We start from the raw sequence: 22,080 nt of genomic DNA, 5'->3' as shown, positions 1-22,080 counted from the left end.
CACACACACACACACACACAGCAGTTATCACCCAGCAACTCCACTCTAGATATATAACTAAAAGACTTAAAAGCAGAAACTCAAGAGATTTGTCCATAGCAGCACTATTCACAACAATCAAAAGATGGAAATAAACTAAATACCCATCAACAAATGAATGGATAAACAAAATAATAACACATACATGTAACACAATACTACTCAGCCAGTAGGATAAATGAAGTCTTAATACATGCTACAGTATGGGTGGGGCTTGAAGATATTACACTGAATGAAATAAGTGAAACACAGTAGGACAAACATTGCCTAGCTCAGTCACATGAAAAGACAAGAATAAGCAAATGTATTGAGATCTAAGTTTTCTTATGGTTACCAGAGTTGGGAATGGGAGCCCTGGTGATACAGTGGGTTAATAAGGGTTGGGCTGCTAACCGAAAGGACAGCAGTTTGAAACCACCAGCTGCTCTATGTTAGAAAGATGAAGCTTTTTACTCCTCTCAAGAGTTACAGTCTAAGAAACCCACAGAGGTAGTTCAACTTTGTCTTATGGGGTCACTGTGAATTAAAATTAATTTGATGTTTTTTGGGGGTTTTTTGAGTTTTGAGATTTTTAGAGATGAGAAGGAGGGGGCAATGGGTGGTTAGCAGTGATGGGGAAAATGCATTAATTAAGGGTAGGCTTGTATGGCTAATTACTGCAACTGGTAAGTTGTACACCTATATAAGTTCAACTTGCAAAAGCATGTGAGAGGTATCTTTACAACAATGATCAAAAACAAAGTACGTACTAGAACTACCTATATAACCCAACACTTTACAAGATTAAGTTTCTTGGTTTGGAAAAGGTCATAGATTTATGGGACATCCCAATTAATTTGCCTAGTATATTTTGCATACCTGTTCTACATCGTAGATTTTGTTTTAGTTTTTTTCCTGCAGTGTTTATGTCAGCATCAACTAGATAACAATGAATTTTATTTTGGGTTTTGGGGTGTTAAATGTTTGTAAATAGTCATCTAAAGCACAACTGGTCTCTGTTTATCTGGAGCAAGAGAGGAAGGAGTTGGGAATAGGGAAGAAGACAAGAGATGTGTAGCTAATTGCTCCTACAAGCAACTGCTTTCTGTCTTGAGAGCGGAAGAACTGAATGATATCTGAACATTTTGATCAAAGAATCCTAATTAAGAAGAGGCAAATATAAAACAGAATTTCAAATTCTCACGGACTCTATACTTTCTGAAGCTAAAGAAGGGTAAATGAACCCTGAAACTACTGCTCTCAACTCATTTTTATACCTCAAAGAAAAACACCCCTTGATGTCATCTTAAAAACCAGGTAATAGTTCAGCCTAATTAATAAAAAAAATATTTTCTGTAATCATTATGCTCTTTTAAGAACTACCTATATGTACCATAGAGGAATACTGAAAGTACCATGGCTGACTAAAGGGACAAACAAATCTGTCTTGGAGCAAGTATGGCCAGAGTGCTCTTTAGAGGCAAGGATGGCAAAATTTCATCTTACATACTTTGTATATACTGTCAGGGGAGCCCAGTCCCCTGGAGAAGGACATCATGCTAAGTAAGGTAATGGGGCGGTGAAAAAGAAGAAGGCCCTCAATGAAATTGAATGGCACAATGGCTGCAACAATTGGCTCAAGCATAGGGATCACTGTGAGGATGCCGCAGGACCAGGCATTGTATCATTCTGTGGGTCAGAACCAACTCAATGGCACCGAACAACAACATATAGGATCAAACATAACAAACCATCAAAAAATTCAATAGTAACTTTAAGGGGCAGTGATTTATATTAATGAAGAAAAAGTTAAGAGAGTAGAATGATAGCATAACTCAAAGAACATAATCAAAGTCTATCCTATACATGTAGTAAATATTGGGTTGGCATATGTTTTGCTGTTTACATCCTCAACAACAAATATAAATAAAATTTAGAAGACAAATAATCCACAGGTTATAATCGTCATTTACAGAAAAACTCCACCCAACTCATTCTGTGCAAGTGTCCACGAAATATATACCAAGACAGACTATCCTGGGCAATGAAATAAGTTTTACCAAAAAAAAAAATCTCTCAGAATGTGTTCTCCAACCACAGTGGAATCAAACAAGAAATCAAAACAAAAAGATCATAGAATACTTGCAAACACTTCGAAACTAAACAACATATTTCTAAAGTAATGAGCCCAAAAGGAAGCCTCAAAGGAAATTGTAAAATACACTAAGTAAATGCAAATAAAAGTATAACATCCAACTTTTAAGAGACATATCTAAAGCAGCACTGAGAGGGACACTACCAGCATTAAATGCTTATATTAGAAATCCCAAATATAATCTCTAGTTCTTGGGAAGAAAACAAAAAACCTAGCAGAAAAAAGGAAATAATAAAGAGCAGAAATCAATGAATTTGGGAAAAAATGAAAAGAAAAAAAAAGCTGGTTCTCTAAACAAGTCAATAAAATTGGCAAACCTCCAGGAAGAATGAAAGAAAAAAATTAGAGAAGACACTAATTACGACTACCAGAAATTAAACAGGGATATCACGACAGCAACTCAGAACAGACCAAAGAATAAGAACAATTTACACACATAAATTTGACAATTTCAGACAAAATGGACCAATTCCTCAAAAACACGCAAACTACAACAAACTGATGAAATAGATAAGTTGAATACTTCTGTAACTATTAAAAAATTGAATTGATAATTCTAAAACTCTCAAAAAAGAAATCACCTGGTCTAATTACTATACAAGAGAATTCTACTACACATTTAAAAGAGAAATAATACAACTCATTCAGGAAATAGCTGAAGAAGGGGACAATTCTTACCCATTTTATAAAACTCTAATAATACCCTGATAGGAAAAATCAAAAACCCCATTCCACCCTCCCCCAAAAAGCTAAAGACCAAGAGTTTCATGAAAACACACGCAAAAATCCTTTATGAAAATTAGCTAGTAGAAATACATGAAAAGAACTACATACTATGACCAAAGTAAGTTTAGCTTGGAAATTCAAGCTGCTTAGTTAATGAAAAATGTCAGTGTAATCTACTACATTAATGGGCTCAAAAATTTAAAAATCACAAGACTATACATAAAAATTACTTCATACATATAGCCAAGTGTGGAATATCATCTCCAAAAAAAGAAAGACAAAACAAACTACAAAGAAAAGGTATTTTCTGAAATTCAATATCCCATCTTTTTTTAATAATCATTTTATTGGGGGCTTGTACAATTCTTAATCACAACCCATACATACATCGTGTCAAGCACATATGTACATTTGTTGCCCTCATCATTTTCAAAACATTTGCCTTCTACTTTAGCCCTTAATATAGACTGCTCATTTTCCCCCTCCCTCCCCACTCCTCCCTCCCTCATGAACCCTTCATAATTCATAAATTATTGTTTTGTCATGTTTCAATACCCAATCTTAATAAAAAATTCCAGAAAAATTAGAATAATGGGAAGCGCCTTCGATGTGATAAAAGCATAAAAATTAAAAAACAAAAAAACATACACCTGGCATTATACTTGATGATGGAAGATGTTATTTCCTCTGTAAGATTGAGAACAAGGCAAGAATATTTACCCTCAAAAGACATGGGTTACAGGGGAACAGGGCACTAACCAAAGGGAAGGTGTAGTTTATATCTCCACAGGGAAAGAAGGACCAGACTTCATTCAGCCTGGTGGGCCAAGACGTGAATGCAAGCAGGAAACCAATAGAGAGGTCTGAGGGGCCGGCCCCAATCCCAACTGCGTGGACAGCCTCTTCCCCAACGCCCACTGGAAGAATTAACTTCAGAAGACAGCACTGAAGCTACAGCTCAGGGAGAGGGACACATGGGAGCAAATGAAGGAGGAGGGAGAGTGAGTGGAGCACATTCTGGCCCACCAAGCCAAAGGACAATATTCCTGCTCAGAGCAGCCAATGCACAGAGGACCATAGGGCTGCTCCACCAGAAGACAAGACATCCCCCATTGACCCACAGTGTTACGGGCGAAAACACCGGAGACACAGTGGGAGAATTGTGCCCGATCTAACCCCACAACACCGAGGCGAAACACTAAGGGTATGCAACAGAACAGCAAGGGGAGCAGAGCGATGAAATCCCCTGGGAATACCAAAAATAGGCTGTGGAGCCAGGGCACAGCACCCCATCACACTCGACCAGAAAATACCCCTAAAGGTCAACAAACAGACCTTGAACTATTTATAGGCTTTTTGTTGTTGTTGTTGGTTTTGTTGTTGTTTTTTGTTTTCCTTTGTTGCTTTGTTTTGCTCTGTCTTGTTTTTGTGCTTATTATTGTCTCTGCATATCTGTCTAGATAAGATAGGCGGGAGAAGCAATCTGGAGGACAAAACAACGGGACCCAAGGTTCTGGGGGGACATGGGTGAGGGGGAATCGGGGGAAAGGAAGTGGGTGTTAAACCCAGGGACAAGGGAACAAGTGATCTAAAATTGATGGTGAGGAGGGTGTATGAGGCCAGGTAGGGCTTGATCAAGGGAATGTAACCAAGAGGAATTACTGAAACCCAAATGAAGGCTGAACATGATAGTGGGACAAGAGGAAAGTAAAGGGAAATAGAGGAAAGAACTAGAAGGCAAAGAACATTTATAGAGGTCTAAATACAGATATGTACATATGTAAATATATTTATATATGATAGGGAAACTGATCTATGTACATATATTTATAGGTTTAGTATTAAGGTAGCAGATAGACATTGGCCCTTTATTCAAATACTCCCTCAATGCAAGAACACTTTGCTCTAATAACCTGGCATTCCATGATGCTCATCTTCCCGACACGATTACTGAAGATAAATGGGTGCATAAGCAAATGTGGTGTAAAAGCTAATGGTGCCCAACAACCAAAAGATATAGAGTCTGTAGAGGGAGAGTGGGCTGGAAAGGGGGAAGCAATTATAAGGATCTACATATGACCTCCTCCCTGGGGTACAGACAACAGAAAAGTGGGTGAAGGGAGACGTCGGACAAGGCAAGATATGACAAAATAATAATTTATAAATTATCAAGGGCTCATAAGGGAGGGGGGAGAGAGGAGGGAGGGGAAAAATGAGGACCTGATGCCAGGGGCTTAAGTGGAGAGGAAATGTTTTGAGAATGATGAGGGCAATGAATGTACAAATGTGCTTTACACAATTGATGTATGTATGGATTGTGATAAAGAGTTGTAATAGCCCCTAATAAAACGATTTAAAAAAAGAGGCCAAAAAAAAAAGATACAGAGTCTGGGGTCTTAAAGGCTTGAATATAAACAAGCGGCCATCTAGTTCAGAAGCAACAATGCCCATGTGGAAGAAGCACACAGCCTGTGTAATCACGAGGTGTCGATAGGATCAGGTATCAGGCATCAAAGAACAAAAAATCATATCACTATGAATGAGGGGGAGTGCAGAGTCGAGACCCAAAGCCCATCTGTAGGCAACTGGATATCTCTCTACAGATGGGTCTCAGGGAGGAGACAAGCCAGGCAGGGTGCAGTATAGTACCGATGAAACATACAACTTTCCTCTAGTTTTTAATGCTCCCTCCCCCCACTATCCCAATTCTACCTTACAAATCCAGTTAGACCAAAGGGTGTACACTGGTACAGATAAGAGCTAGAAACACGGGGAATCCAAGACAGATAAACCCCTCAGGACCAATAATGAGAGCAGCTATAACCAGGAGGGGAAGATGGGGAGAGAAAGGGGAAACCGATCACAATAATCTACATGTAACTCCCTCCAAGGGGGAGCAGACTACAGATAAGTGGGCGAAAGTTAACATCAGTCAGTGTTAAGGTATGAAAAAATAATAATTTATAAATAATCAAGGGTTCATGAGAGGGGCAAGGAAGGAGGAGAAAAATATGAGAATACCAAACGGGAATACCATTGGTAGTAGAAAGAAAATGTTTTGAAAATGATGATGGTAACAAATGTACAAATGTGCTTGACATAATGGATGAATGTATGGATTGTGATAAGTGTTGTACAAGCCCCCAATAAAATGATTTTTTAAAAAGAGAATATTTACCCTCACAACTCATATTCAAACCGTGCTGGATATTTAAGCCTAGGCAAAATTACAAGATAAGGAAATAAAAACCATTTCAAGAATGGAAGAAAATAAAACTACTGTATTTGCAGATAACATGATTATCTACATAGAAAATCCTAAGGAGTCTTTTTTTAAAATCCCCAATAGAACTAATAAATACTGCTCAATGACAGTTTATAAGAAAACCATTTTTTTAGAAAATGATGGCAATATATGTACAAATATGCTTGATACAACTGATGTATGGATTGTTATAAGAGCCCCAAATAAAATGATCTTTAAAAGAAAAAAAAAGGGAACACATTTTTTAAATCAGTTCTATTTCTAAATATTACTAATATCTGGACATCAAAATTAAAAACACAGTATCACTTTTAATCACTAAAAACATATATAAGAATAAGAAAGAAAACAAACAAACACTTATGTGTAAATCTAACAAACATGCACAGGGCTTGGATACACAATACTGATGAGGGGGAAAAGCTTTGAATAAATTGGAAGATATGCCATGTTGATGGACTGGAAGAAAAAAATGTAAATTCTCAAGTTAATAATCAAGTTTAAAGCAATTTCTGCCAATAATTGAGCTAGCTTTTTTGTAGATATAAACAAGATTTTAAAAAAGCAAACAAGATTACTCTAAATTTAGGAAGAAAAGCAAAGGAACTAGAATAGCTAAAATAATTCTGAAAAATAGAAAGCTGAAGAAGTTAAGACTCACCAATTTGAAGACATATGCAATTAATTTTTTAAAAGATTGCACAACTACAATAAGACCGTAAGGTCTTGGGAGAGGGATAGACAGACTAATGTAATCTAGAAATAATTTTGCTAGGTGTCATGGAGTCAGTTCCTACACGACAAAACCCTGCCCAGTCAGTCCTGCACCATCCTCACAAGTGTTCCTCCATTTGAGGTCACTTGTTGCAGTCACTCTGTCAATCCATCTACTTGAGGGCTTCCTCTTTTTCACTGGTCCTCTACTTCACCAAGCTTGATGTCCTTTTCCAGGGACTGGTCTCTCCTGATAACATGTCCAAAATATGTGAAATGGAAGGAGTCTTCACTTCTTCTAAGGAGCATTCTGGCTGTACTTCTTGCTTTGAAATGGCTGGGCCAACCCCTACTCACAAGAAATTCTTGACCATAAACATTCACAAGTACTGCATGTGCAATTTTTAAATTATTGAAAAGGTTTCCAGTATTTTCTTACCCTAAAGGAAAAGTGCACCTTATGCACCTGTTCCAAACAAACTTGTTGTTGTTATTGTTAGATGTCACTGAGTAGGCTCTAACCCAAAGCGCCCCTATTCACAATAAAATGACACACTCCGGACTCCTGTGCCATTCTCACAGTTCCTATACCTGCAACATTGATGCAACCACTGTGTCAATCCATCTTGTTGAGAGCCAAACTATCTACAAAGTCTTAAAGACACAGTTAGAAATGGATCTAGTTCATACCTAAGTGCTGACTATCTGCTAAGAGTTTAATATCCAAAGTACAGTGAACCCTCGCCACTTTGCGCTTCGACTTCCCCGGCTTCACTCTATCGCGGTTTTTGGGTAACAGCGCATGCTCTGTCATTACTGCCACTGATTGGCTCATACTGTACACGCTTGATGCCATAAATAATATAATAAATAATAAATGATAATTGTAACGTCCAAAATGTTTTACTGTATTTTCCCTTTTTCGTTTAATAAATTGGGTAATTCGAGTGTAATGGTGACTAAAGGGTGTTTTTTCATGTCCTCTATGCTCTAACTACGAAAATATTTGATTTACAAATAACGAATCCTACTTCGCGGAATTTCATTTATCACGGTAGGGTCTAGAACCAATTAACCGCAATAAACGAGGGTTCACTGTATATAAAGAGCCCTTACAACTCAAAAACAAAATCCAACAAACCAATTAAAATAAGGGCAAAGGATGTGAATACATTTTTCAAAATACATATTTTTTAATCATTTTATTAGGGGCTCATACAACTCTTATCACAATCCATACATACATCAATTGTGTAAAGCACATCTGTACATTCATTGCCCTCATCATTCTCAAAACATTTGCTCTCCACTTAAGCCCCTGACATCAGGTCCTCATTTTTACCCCTCCCTCCCAGCTCCCCCCTCCCTCATGAGCCCTTGATAATTTATAATTTTTAATTGTCATATCTTGCCCTGTCCGACGTCTCCCTTCACCCACTATTCTGTTTTCCGTACCCCAGGGAGGAGGTCACATGTAGATCCTTGTAATCTGTTTCCCCTTTCCAACCCACTCTCCCTCTACCCTCCCAGTATCGCCACTCACACCACTAGTCCTGAAGGGATCATCCACCCTGGATTCCCTGTGTTTCCATTGCTCTCTGTACCAGTGTACATCCTCTGGTCTTGCCAGACTTGCAAGGTAGAATTCAGATCATGATTGGGGGTGGGGGGAGGCATTCAAAATACATATATATACACATTTACACACACACAAATGGCCAATAAGCACATGAAAACAAGTTTGACATTATTAATGACTAAGGAACTCTAGTGGCCTAGTGAGCTACGCACTGAGCAGCTAACCACAAGGTCAATGGTTTGAACCCACCAGGCACTACACAGGACAAAGATGAGGCTGTCTGCTCCTTTAACAATTTGGTCTCATAAACCCCAAGGGGCAATTTCTACTCTGTTGTATATGGTCACTATGAGTGAGCATCCAAGTGGTAACAAAAGCTGGAGGAAGAGGGTAATGAGAATTTACTGCTTAAATGAACAAATACTTGGAAAAAGGCATCGGGAATTGGGAAAATGGGGAACAAAGAAAAAAGGAGAGCTGCTTCAAGGGGGGAAAAAAGTTCACAAACTTTAATGTAAAACTAAAACTTTTAGGGGAAAGCAAAGGATCTAGAGCTCAGCAGATTTCTGAGACTCAGCAGTAAATGTGTGATCCATAAAAGGAAAAATCTACAAATCAGCAAAATTAAAAACCTTTGCTCTGTAATAGAACTTGTAAGAGGATGACAAGTTATTGGGGAGGAGGGGAACATTTGAAAACCATATATTCAAGTAACTAATTTCTAGAAATATTTTTAAACTCTGAAAGCTCAGCATAAAAAACCACCATTCCAAAGGGGCTATGCGGAGCAAGAACCACTTTATCATAAACTTGTGATTTACCCTTGACTTTTGGCTTGCCCTGTTTGTGCAATGGCAAACGTCAACAGGTCAACTGTTCAAACTCACCAGGTGCCCCGAGAAAGGTAAGGCAGTCTGCTTATGTAAAGATTACAGCTTTAGAAACCCTATGGACAGCGGTGGAATTCAAATACTTTATCTGTTTGCTGCCCTAAAGACTGTTTTAAGTATTAAAAAAGTATATACCAAAAGGTAGTTTATTATTTCATACAGTTAATACTTAAATAGAACAATGAAAGAGGTACACAAAACTAGATTGAGTTTTAAAAGATTAATGAACAAATATTAAACAATACCAGACAAAAAAATAAAACTGTTATTTAAGGTATTTCCCAATTGCTTCTTGATTGGCATTCTCACTTGCAATATGCTTCGTTTTTATCCGAGCATCACTAGCCATGTGATTTATCTTTAACCATCTTTTCACTGTAGGAGTAGAATCCCATTCCTTTAGAGGCAGGCCAATTGGACAATAGTCATTGTTTTTGATAGATTAGAAACAGTTAAAGAGACTTTTCTCTAAACATATTATGTTCATCTTTGAAAAATCTCTTTCCGCTTACAATTGTTCTATCTTTAGCTCTTTGAACACTTTCATGAGCTGCATCATTCACTCATAATATTTCTGGGAATTTGGGGAGTAACAGTGCTAAAACAAGGGACAGTATGTCCCCCTTGGTTATTTGGCACTTTTAATGTTTACATTATGTTTGTTTACTAAAGTAACAAATGTATAGGAATAAAAATGTATTTCATCAAAAGTATGAGTTCTGTGAAATGAATAAATACATATTACATGCATAGTTCTATCTAGTTTTTTATACCTCTATGGGTGGAATGAACTATGCCGGTGGGCAGATGAACATTAAAAAAGAATAAGGAATGTAAATTTGTAACTAAAGAGAACTCTGATTACAAGTGCCATTTTAAAAATCAGTACCATCAAAATCAACAAAAAACTGGGTAAAAGTTCTGTAAAAACGATGGGAACTGGTTGAATCCCATCACCGCCTATGAGGCAGGTTCCTCTCTGTCCTATATGGTTACTATGAGTCAGAATTGATGGCAGTGGGCTTGGGTTTGGGTTCTGGATTGCCTAGGTTTCTTGTTCTGAACAATGAGATGTTAGCAGATATAAACAGGGGTCTGAAATGTGCCTGTGTTGTTGGACCTTGTCTGTGCATGGTGTTGTAACTTCCACAGTGACTGGACTAAAAACAAAAACAAAAAACCCCTCACTGCCATCAGGTCGATCCTGACTCATAGTGACCTTATAGAACTGGGTAGAATTGTCCCTGTGAGTTTCTGAGACTAAATCTTTACAGGAGTAGAAAGCCTCATCTTTCTCCTCCAGAACTGACTGGTGATTTTTAACTACTGACTTTGTAGTTAGCAGCCCAATGCATATCCACTACCCACCAGGACTCCTTCATGATTGAGTAGAACCATACAAATGAAATATATAGAATCCTAAAAGGGGAATGGTTCAATTTTGCCATCCAGTGGGCTTAAAAGAGAGCCAATCTCAGAGCAGAGAACAACCAAGAAGATCCAGGAGTGGAGTGCATCCTTTGGACTCAGGATCCCTGCACTGAGAACCCCCTAGACACCAGTAAGAGAGAGGGAGCATTAACACTGGAGACATATGAGACAGTAAGAAACAGTTACAGAGAAGCGGAGGCATCAGAACCACAAGACCAAAAGAACCAGTCCAGGGGCAAGGTGGCAATAGAAGAGGCAAAAGCACTGAGCATCTTCAAGCAGAAAATTTACTGGCAGAGAGGGATACTTCCAGGTTCTTTCTGATGGAGCTATGAGAGCTTTATAACACTTGCCAGAGCACAGCAGAAGTAAGCCCGAGATAAGGGCCCGTCTGTAGACATGGCTGAGAAGCTGTCCTGATCAGAAAACTGTATATTCTAGCTGATCCTGAATTATAACCTATTACTTCCCTAAAAGACAACCTATAATCATGGGTATTGTCTGAATTCTGTGTGAAAATCAGTACTATCAAAATCACTATAAATTCACAAAATTCACTATAAGGAATCATCAAACTCAGTAGAGAAGTAGAGTGCCATGTCACCAATAGCTGGTGCTAGAATTCATATTAACGATTAGAGGGTAGAGGTATGTTTAACTACCATCTCATAGGAATCAGCAATGTTGATTGTGAATTTTCTTCTCCTCCATTTCCCAAAGTTGGACAAGGAGGTTTTGGTAATATTTTAAGAACTACATGTATTTTCTTTTGGTAATATTTTAAGAACTATTTGTGTACATGTGCATGTGTATTTCACTTTTAATTAATACTGTCACCCCTGCCTCCTAGTACGCTGTGTTTTGTTGGCCCATGCCATTTTTTCCAACCATGTCTTGTTGTGCTTCTGCCACCCCCATGAAAACAGCATGCCTTGAGAGGTCTGGTGGTGGTTCTAGAAGAATGAGAGATATGTGCAGAAACCTGAACCCAACTCCCAGCCTGAAGCCAAGTCTGCTTAAAGTAGCCAAAGATCCATATACCACATACAGGTGAATGAGAAACAAAGCTCACTGCTGTAAGCCGCTGAGATTGGAAGTAGTTTTTACACACAGCATTACTGTGAGGACAGACAACCAATTCATGATACTCAGAATTAAAATTATTCTTGAAAAAATATCAAGACTATCATGACTATTTCTTTGATAAAAAATTGACTTTAAAAAAAAATTCAAAATAGTTTTACCTATTATGGGTAGAAAGGAGTGAAAAACAAGAGGAATATTTAGGAGGCTTTAAGAATATAATAATTTTTTTTAAAAGAGTATCATAATTTCGTATTTCTGATTCTGGATTGTTTGAGCATGTATTTTCTTTGGGGTGTTGTAGTGGTTAAGCATTAGGCTGCGATCTGCACAGTTGGCAGTTCAAAACCACAGCAGCACCGCTGAGAAAGAATGGGCTTTTCTACTCCTGTAAACAGTTACAGTCTCAGAAAGCCACAAGGGGCTGCTATGAATCAGCATGGACTCAATGGCAGTGAATTTAACATTTTAAGAACTATATGGTGTGTGTGTGTGTGTGTGTGTGTGTGTGTGTGTGTGTTTTCCCCCACTTTTTGTTAGTTCTGCCATTCTTGCATCCCGGGATACTATGCTTCGTTGCTGTTAGTGGGATATTTTTCAAAATTATGTTTTCTTATTAATTACTTCAGGGGTGTGTTTGTGTGTGTGTAATAGTAGTAGTAACTGGTCTAATTAGAGCATGGACAAAACGAAATAGAAAGGCATTTGCCAAAGATGCATACATAGCAAATAAATATATAAAAAGACGTTTGGCATCATCAGTCAATCCCATAAAAATGTACAGTCTCAGAAAACCACAGGGGCAGTTCTACTTTGTCCTATAGAATTACTATGAGTCAGAATCTTCTATGGCTGCGAGTTTTAAGTTTCTGAAATGGGAAACTGGAAATCTATAAGAGCAGACAGCCTCATATTTCTCCCTTGGAGAAGACAGTAACCCTGAACCACCAATCTTGCCGTTTAGTCTAACACCTAACACACGACAAGACCAGGGGCCCTATCATTGGCCACTGCAGTTAGGTGCTATTGAGCCAGTTCCCACTCACAGTGACTCTATGTACAACTGAACAAAATACTGCCTGGTCCTGCACTATCTTCACAATTGTTATGTTTGAACCATGTTGCAGCCACTGTGTCAATCCATCTTCTTCCTTAGCCATTAGAGAAATGCACGTTAAAACCATAATGATATACTACTACACAGTAACCAGAGTGGTTAGAATTAAAAACAGTAATAACATCAAACGTTAGCAAAGATATGGATAAACTGGATCACTCATCTATTACTGGTGACAATGTAAAATGGTACAGCCTCTCTGGGGAAAAAAAGAATTTAGTATTTTCTTTGAAAATTAAACATTTGGGGAGGGAGGGAGCGGATGAGATGATACCAAGGGCTCAAGTAGAAAGAAAATGTTTAGAAAATGATGATGGCAACATATGTACAGATGTGCTTGACACAGTGGATGGATGTATAGATTGTGCTAAGAGCTGTGAAAGAGCCCCCAATAAAATGATTTTTTTAAAAGAAAGAATATTAAGCGTCTACCATGATGTTCCAGGAATTGCACACCTGTGCATTTATCCCAGAAAAATTAAAACTTAAGTTCATACAAAAACTTGTACCCTGAATTATTTAGCAGTTTTATTCTTAATAACCAAGAAAACAACTCACGTTCCCATTAACAAATGAATGATTAAACTGTAGTCAATCACATAGACTACCACTCAACAAAACAGAGCAAATTATTGATATATGGAATAATCTGAATGAATGTCCAAGAAAATTATGATGAGTAAAACAGTCAATCATAGAGGATTATGATTCTATTTACATATCTTTGTTGCAATGAGAAAATTATAATAATAAATAACACACTAATGAGTGGCAGGAGTTTGGGATAGGATGGGGTGAAGAAAGGGTTGATGGGTGTGAGCATCAAAGGGCAACATGAGGGAACCTTTGGTGATAAGAATATTCTATGCCTTAACTATATCAATGTTAATGTTTTGGTTGTGTTATGATACCAGAGTTTTACAAGATGTTCCCAGTAGGGGAAACTGGGTAATCTACAATTAAATTAAAATTCGATTTAACTCATGGCAGCCTCATGTGTAGCAGAGAATTACTCCATAGGGCAGTGTTTCCCAAAGTGGGTGATACTGCCCCTGGGGGCACTGGAATGATTAAGGGGACCTATCCTGGATTACAGGCTATAGGACAAAAGTTTTTCATGGCCAAGAGGGCACTGAATCTTTTTACTTTCCCTGAAAAGGAGGCGGAAGGCCAAATAAGTCTGGGAACCTAGTCCATGGGTTTTTAAGGCTGTGACCTTATAGAGACAGGTTGCCAGGTGTGTCTTACAAGATGTGTGTACCTTTGGGTGGCTTCAAACAGTTAACCTTTTGGCTAGTAGTCAAGCAATCAACCATTTGTGCCACCCAGGGATTAGTTAAAAGTAAAAAGTTTAATTAGAAAATGTTTTCAATGTCTTATCTTCCTTTTGAACTTTAAAATCTATATATAAAGTTCTAATATCAAATACTTTTAAATTTTATATTGGTTATTGATAAGACAAAAAGCTATTAATCTCAGTATACAGTCACATGTCACATGCCGTCCATGATACATTCTGTGAAAGAGCATTATGTGATGTGGATACTGTAAACATGCCTAACTCTAGAACAATCGAGTTCACTGAGTTTTCACCTTTGTGTTGTTTAATAATCTTTTGTTTCATTTCCAAATCCATTCTTCTATGCTTCTTCCTGCTGCTGCTCTCACTCATACTGGTTTTGCTGCATTAGGGAGTCATGATGTACATCATGGCATAATTTTGAAAAGAAAAAGAAACATATGGCTGTAACTCTCAAAATACCCATGTACACAAGATTGCATGCTGCTACCTAAGAGTTTGAATTATGTGTTTGAAATTTGCTACTGGTGATATTGAAAATACACTGGACTGCCAAACAAATCGGTCTTGGAAGAAGTATAGCCAGAGTGCTCCTTAAAGCAAGGATGGAAAGTCTTTGTCTTATGTACTTTGGACATGTTGTCAGAAAAAATTAGTTCCCAGAAAAAGACATTGTGCTTAGTTAGATGAAGGAGCAGTGAAAAAGACGAAGGCCCTCAAAAAGATGGAATGACAGTGGCTGCAAAAATGGGCTCAAATGAAACAGTGAAGATGGCGCAGGAGTGGGCCGTGTTTCTCTGTTGTACTGTACATAGGGTAACTATGAGTTGGAACAGACTGGATACCACCTAACAAGAACAATATAAGAGTTGAAGAATATCCTGTTATACAGTAAACTTTTTATTTGTAAATAAGGAAAATTATCATTAAAATACCAATAGAAAGCAAATAAGCCAATAACAAAGGTGTTTATTATGCCAGTGAGAGATATGCTGAGCAAGTAATCTGAGAAACAGGACTATTTAAAGAAAAAATGTGCATTAGGATCAAAGGAAGGATCCTTAATGAGTTGTCATATGCAGATGACATAACACTGCTTACTGGAAGTAAAGAGAACTTGAAGCAGTTATGGATGAAGATATCCTTACAATTAGACCAATATACATCATGATACACGAAGAAAAGATGGAAGTTGTCAAGGATTTTACTTTACTTGGATCCACAATCAATGCTCATGTAAGCAGCAGTCGAGAAATCAAACAATGCATTTCATTGGGCAAATCTACTGCAAAAGAACTCTCTTTAAAGCATTAAAAGACAAAATTGGCACTTTGAGGTCTAAGTCACATCTGACCTAAGTCACTGTTAAGATCAGTTCCAAAGGGTCAAGTTGCCAGAGTTCAATGATACAAAAAAAGTAATGAAATCTTGATTTTGAGACTCCAAAGTGAATATGGATCGGTCTCCTATTGTGATTTCATTGAACTCTTAAAGAGTTTAATTCTGTTCTGAATTAATTTAGCAGGTTTTCAGGAATAGATTATAAATTACATCAATGGACTGTGGGAAACAGCTTTCTCCCAAGTCGTCTCCCCCAAAGACTTAGGACACTGCTTGCAGCTAATGGTGAAAGTTACTTCCCTTGAGGCAATCAGCTGCCAGACTGTTCAGTGTCCTCCCACCACAGGTGGGCCTGCTCCCTGCTGCTGGAGACAATGGGCGACTTCTCCCTGAGGCTTGCGACCATTAGCTTGGTTCCTGTAGGTGGGGTTCACACCCTACTAATAATGGTTCCTATGGAGATCCAGAGAACAGATCAAACCTGCTCAGTTCCATCCAAAGTTAGGCTGTCATCCTGGATCTAGGATCCGCCCTTCGTGTCACATGTATACCCCCAATCCCTCCTCTTCCTATTGTGTGTATATCCCTAATTGTCCCCCTCATTGCAGTATAACCTATAGTGCAACCCTTTCCTGTGACGTGTATCTTTACCTGTAATTAGTGGGCTTGCACACTCCCCTCCAGATATATATAGGCCTGGGTTAACAATAAAGATCTCTCTCGGCTCCTCCCTTGGCCTCTCAGTTCCCCCTCTCCTCTCCTGTCCTCTGTCCCCTGTTCCCTTTCCCCTTGTCCTCCTTCCCTTCCCCGTTTCTCCACATGGACCACCAAGTGGGGCTGAGGTGAGCATGCTACCATAAATTGTGTATGAATCCATTATTTCTCTCTTACTTCTATCTCTCATGTTCTTTATGACTTTACTATAATCTTTACTTATCATCGCTGTACAATTGCGCCTACCGGACCCGTGATGATGTGCTAGGGGCAGGCTTCCCCTTGCAATGGACTTAATAAAATATTAGTATCTTTTTTTACTTCCTTTAGCTTATTAATGACAAAAATAACATAGGTTATCTCATGTTGAATGCCTACTTTAGTGCCAGGAATAAACCCTACTCAAAAATGACAATGGGTTGACTTGTGTATCTCCAAAATGAATGTACCTCAAACCTCAGAACATGACCTTATTTGAAAATAACATTTGCAAATATAATTAGTTACAGTGCAGTCATACTGGATTGGTATGGACTCTGAATCCAATGACTGGGTGTCTACATAAGATCAAGTAGAGGAATTTAGATGCCGAAACACAGAGAACACAAAAGGCTCGATGAAAGAGGTCAGAATTGAAGTGATAATATACAAACCAAGAACCACCAGAAGCTAGGAGAGAGGTGTAGGGTAGTTTCTCCCTCAGAGCCTCCAGAAGGAACCAATCCTGCTGTCTGGATTTCAGACTGCAAGCCCCACAAACTGAGGCCTTCTGTTTTGTTAAGCTAGCCAGTTTTTGACCATTTAGTATAGCAGCTCTAAGAAACTAATGGAATAATGGTGTAGGGTTGTTTTTAGGGTGATTATCATAATATACATTTTATTGCCTTGTTTCCCATTAATACATTTACAATTTTTTTAGAAATCATTTTACGGACAACCAAAAAGTGGGTGAAGGGAGACGTCGCACAGGGAAAGATATGACAAAATAACAATTTATAAATTATCAAGGGCTCATGAGGGAGGAGGGAGGGGGGAGGGAGGGGAAAAATGAGGACCTAATGCCGGGGGCTTAGGTGGAGAGGAAATGTTTTGAGAATGATGAGGGCAATGAATGTACAAATGTGCTTTACACAATTGATGTATATCTGGATAAGAGTTGTATGAGCCCCTAATAAAATGATTTTTTTTTAAAAGAAAAAGATATGATGGCAAAATCACAGAAACCTCAATTAAACACAAATAGAAGGGGAAAAAAGAAATCATTTTATTGGGGGCTCAGGATTCTTTTAATATACTGCTAGATATAATTTGTTAAGATTAGCTCCTTTTAAATGTAAGAAGAACTTATTATGATGTAAGAATAGCAGTTAAATAGTATTCTTGATGCACTGAACTCAAGTATTTTCTATAAAAATAACAATCTACTTATAAATTACTGAAAAGAATAAATGTAACACATTTTCATCAATCAATATATTGCCCAGATTTTTTTAAAACTTGCTTTCCTGAAATAAGAGAAACAGGATGCAAAACTAAGTTGTTGGGAATATGTGACTCAGGAAAAGTTATGGTAAAGGAAACATTACAAGCTGAGTAGATAATGAAATACCCAGAAAAAAACATTAGTAGCAATTACCAACTTTTATTAATCATGCTCCCAACTTATTTACAATATAAACTACTCTGGATATGCTTTCGTAATGTTTTATCTATTGATCCAAAAATATACTTCCAAATTATATTTGTAACAAGTGCCTCTAACCTCAAACATAAACTCCTTTTTCACATGTCGTTTATTACGATGCAAATGTTTTTCTCTCTCTAATCCATGTTTCTGACTGTACTAAATGTCACTGAATTGTACACTTGAAAATGATTGAGTAGAGCCCCTAATAAAACAATTTTTAAAAAAGAGAGAGAGAAGAAGGCAATGGGGGACAAAGAAACTAGATTCATGGGTTCTGAACAACTAGGATGGATGTAATAAGAATGATGACACATTTTGAAAAATGTAACCAACATCACTGAGCAATTTGTATATAAAATGTCAAATGGGAACCTAATTTTCTGTGCAATTGTTCAGTGAAAACACAATAAAATATATAAAAAAAGAAAATGATTGAAAGTAATTTTAAGTTATGCACATTTTGTTGGTTTTCACTGCCATCCAGGTGATTCTGACTCACAGTGCCCCGAAGTGCTAAAGAATAAAACTGCTCCATAGGGTTAAAATGGAAGCAGATCACCATATCTATCTTCCACATCACTGGCTGGGTCCAAACCACCAAACTTTAGCTTAGCAGAGGGGCCCAAATGTTTTAGCCAACTAAGGACCTTAAATATATTTTAACCACCCAAAAAATTATACAGGAATGGGGAGTGGGAACCAAAATCTCAATGCCAACTTATAGTGACCACCCTATAGGACAGGGTAGAATTGCACCGTTGAGTTTCTGAGACTAACTCTTTACAGGAATAGGAAGCCATCTCCAGCAGAGAGCAGTTAATGAACTGCTAACCTTGCTGCATTGGGGGCAGGACTCAACTAGTCACTTTAAAATGATAATGCATCTAGTTAAACAAGCTGCCATCTAGCAAGGAAGCAACAAAGCCCACATGGAAGAAGCACACCAGCCTGTGTGATCATAAGGTGTCAATGGGAAGAAGTATCAGAAATTCAAAAACAAGCAATCAAATGGATGTGAAGGGGTGGATACGTAGTGAAGACCCCAAATCCACCTGTAAGATAACTGCACAGTCCCTCTCAGAATGGCCGCACAGAAGGGTTGAAAAATCCAGGGTGCAGTAAAGCACTGATAAACTACATAATTATCCTCTAGTTCTTTAATATTTCCTCCCCTTACTATTATGATTTTTATTTGTTTTACCTCATTAATCATGTTAGATTTGCTGTATTCTTTTGTATACTTAAGATGTTTCGTACATGAAAGCCAAGATAGATAATCCTTCAGAAACAGAGTAATGGTTCCCTTGGGGGTACATGAAGTGGGGGAGAATAGGGAGCTGATAGCACTGATGACTGTATAATCCCACTTGATGGGATTAAACAACTTATTTGTATGTGAATGGATATATTGGATAGAGTAAGATATGGCACACAAAAAAACTATGATAGGAAAAAATAATAAGGGTTCCTGGGGGATAAGAGAAGGGAGGGAGGGGATAAAGGGGAGCTGACATCAAAGAATTCAACAAAAAAGAAAATGTTTTGAAAATGATTGTGGTACAATTGTACAATACTGCTTGATGTGAATGAACTAAAGATTGTTATGATATCAGTAAGAGCTCCCAATAAAATGACTTAAATTTTTTTTAATAAAATAAAATGATAATGCATCAACTCATCAGCAACTGGGAGTGAAATCCTGTCAAAATTCTATAATGACAAACTATCTTTAACTATTAACTTTTTCCTTAAGAAATAATTCATTGAATACAGAAAAGTTGGGAAAGACAGCAGACTTTAAAGATATATTAATGATATAGCTTTAAAGATAATAAATATATATATTATATCTATATCAGCGGTTCTCAACCTGTGGGTCGCAACCCCTTTGGGGGGGTGTCGAACGACCCTTTCGCAGGGGTCGCCCATTCATAATAGTAGCAAAATGACAGTTATGAAGTAACAACAAAAATAATTTTATGGTGGAGGGCTCACCATAACATGAGGAAGTGTATTAAAGGGTCATGGCATTAGGAAGGTTGAGAACCACTGATCTATATAATGTTAAACATTACTCAGGAATCTCTGAGTAGTACAGTTAATGCACTTGGCTACTACCAAAAGGTTCAAGGTTCAAATTAACTCACAGGTATCTCTAAAGAAAGGTCTGGAAATCAAATTCTAAAAAATAAGCCACTGAAAACTCTATGGAGTACAGTTCTACTTCGAATACATCTGGGGTCACCTTGAAACAAAACTAACTTGACAACTGTTTAATGATTACTCAAATAGAGATATCCTTTCATAATGGAAATAATGGAAACAAAGGATACCACATTTAGAGTTTTCAATAGAAAAAAGATAAATGAAGGAATTGGTAGATAGTAGGTACGAAATAAATGCTTAATTAAAGCAGACAGGCAAGCAGGTAGGAAGGCAAGTAGAAATGAAGATCTGGATTTAAAAGTTGTAGACCCAGTAAGTAGTAACTAGAATAACAGAACATAGAGAAGAAAATGAGTGAGCAAAATGCACAAAGAAGAAATACTAAGAACAAGCAATTCACAGTAGTAACTCTCAAGCCAAGTTTCAAAAAGAAGCTTTGAGATAATCTTTAAATTTTAAACCTAAAATATCCCCCTGAAATCTTCTTAAAACAAAACAGTAGTTTGGCTTTACTAGTAAAAATGTCTGCCTTGCACATTATGCTCTTTTAAGAACTGTCTTCCTGGGATCAATTAGGGCTTCAAATCAGCTTAACTTGGTTCAGTTATGGCCGTCAAAGCAACGCCTAAATGGGCTGAATTTTTCTAAAGTGAATGAAGCAGGACCCAAACCAAGTAAAATTATGGGTTGTAGGCCTGCTAGAGAAACGTAATCTGCCTCTTAGACAGCAAGAGTAGTGTGTACATTACAGAGCAATAAAAACCCTTGACTGAGTAAAGGCCAAAATTAACAATGTCTACCTTAAAGATGGCGGCCTATCATGCCACACTAAATGTGTACTGGTCATCGCAGTCCTGGCAATGATCCAATCTCATGCATTAGACTCCTGAAAGAACTCCTCTTAAAGTCTCCCATCCCAAGATTTTGACCTGTAATTTTTCTCCTTGTGCTTAGTGTTCTAGAGCACCCCAATTTTAAAAAGTCAAGTCTGTTCCAGAGTCACTTAGTCAACCAAAGCTGAACTTGTTTGAACTGGTTTGAAGTCCTGAGTCAAACTGACAATTCGTTAGATTGGAACCTAGGAGGGTAAGGGGAGGTAAGCTTACGTAAATGAGGGAGTAAAACACAGGAAATGATGGTGAGAATTGTTGCGAAACTCAAAAAATGTAATCAATGTCAATTGCACATGTAGAAACGTTGGATTAGTGTATGTTTATGTGTGTAGTATCAACAGCAAAATAAAATTAAAAACAAAAATCAAAATTACCTGACCAGACTACTCTGTCCAATTCTAGAAAACTAGAAAAAACGATTCCAGTAAGAACTTCAGTTATTTGAAGAGCTAAAAACCAGAACTAACCTGTTTCTGTTAAGTGAGACAATTCTGATTTATAGCAACCATATAGGGCACAGTAGAACTGCCCCCATAGTTTCTTAGGCTGTCATCTTTATGGAAGCAGACTGCCACATCTTTCTCCCACCAAATTTTTGGTTGACAGCTGAGCACTTAACCACTGTGCCACCAAGACTTTTGGGAAACCAGAACTATAAGGAAAGAATACAAGAATTATAGAAAATATTTAATTAACTTTAACACTCTTCCCAACTCGTTATTCAGCACCTTGAACTCACCTATCCATCAACAGAAAAGCACCCCACCCCTCTGGCTGCCTCAAAAAACAACATCCCACCATCCTGCTTATAAGATATTCATTGTGCGACACTTCAGTAAAAAGTAGCTCTAAGTTACCTGGTCACAATGAAGAAAGTGTGGGAGCGAAGAAAACTGATGGTGCCCAGCTATCAAAAGATACAGTGTCTGGGGTCTTAAAGGCTTGAAGGTAAACAAGTGGCCATCTAGCTCAGAAGCCACAAAGCCCACATGGAAGAAGCA

The 22,080-nt window shown here is 37.8% G+C and overlaps 1 protein-coding gene across 4 annotated transcripts in view; it reads right to left on the bottom strand.

Annotated features, from left to right (window-relative positions):
• ARNT (aryl hydrocarbon receptor nuclear translocator) overlaps nt 1-22,080 on the bottom strand; it is a 90,663-nt gene that overhangs the window by 58,293 nt on the left and 10,290 nt on the right. The window lies entirely within an intron of this gene.

The sequence above is a fragment of the Echinops telfairi genome, unplaced genomic scaffold (genome assembly GCF_000313985.2).
Source record: "Echinops telfairi isolate 266 unplaced genomic scaffold, ASM31398v2 ScPeMD7_5805;HRSCAF=6673, whole genome shotgun sequence".
Lineage (NCBI taxonomy): Eukaryota > Metazoa > Chordata > Mammalia > Afrosoricida > Tenrecidae > Echinops > Echinops telfairi.
The sequence above is the reverse complement of the archived record's forward strand: the minus strand, read 5'-3'. Positions and strand labels throughout refer to the sequence as shown.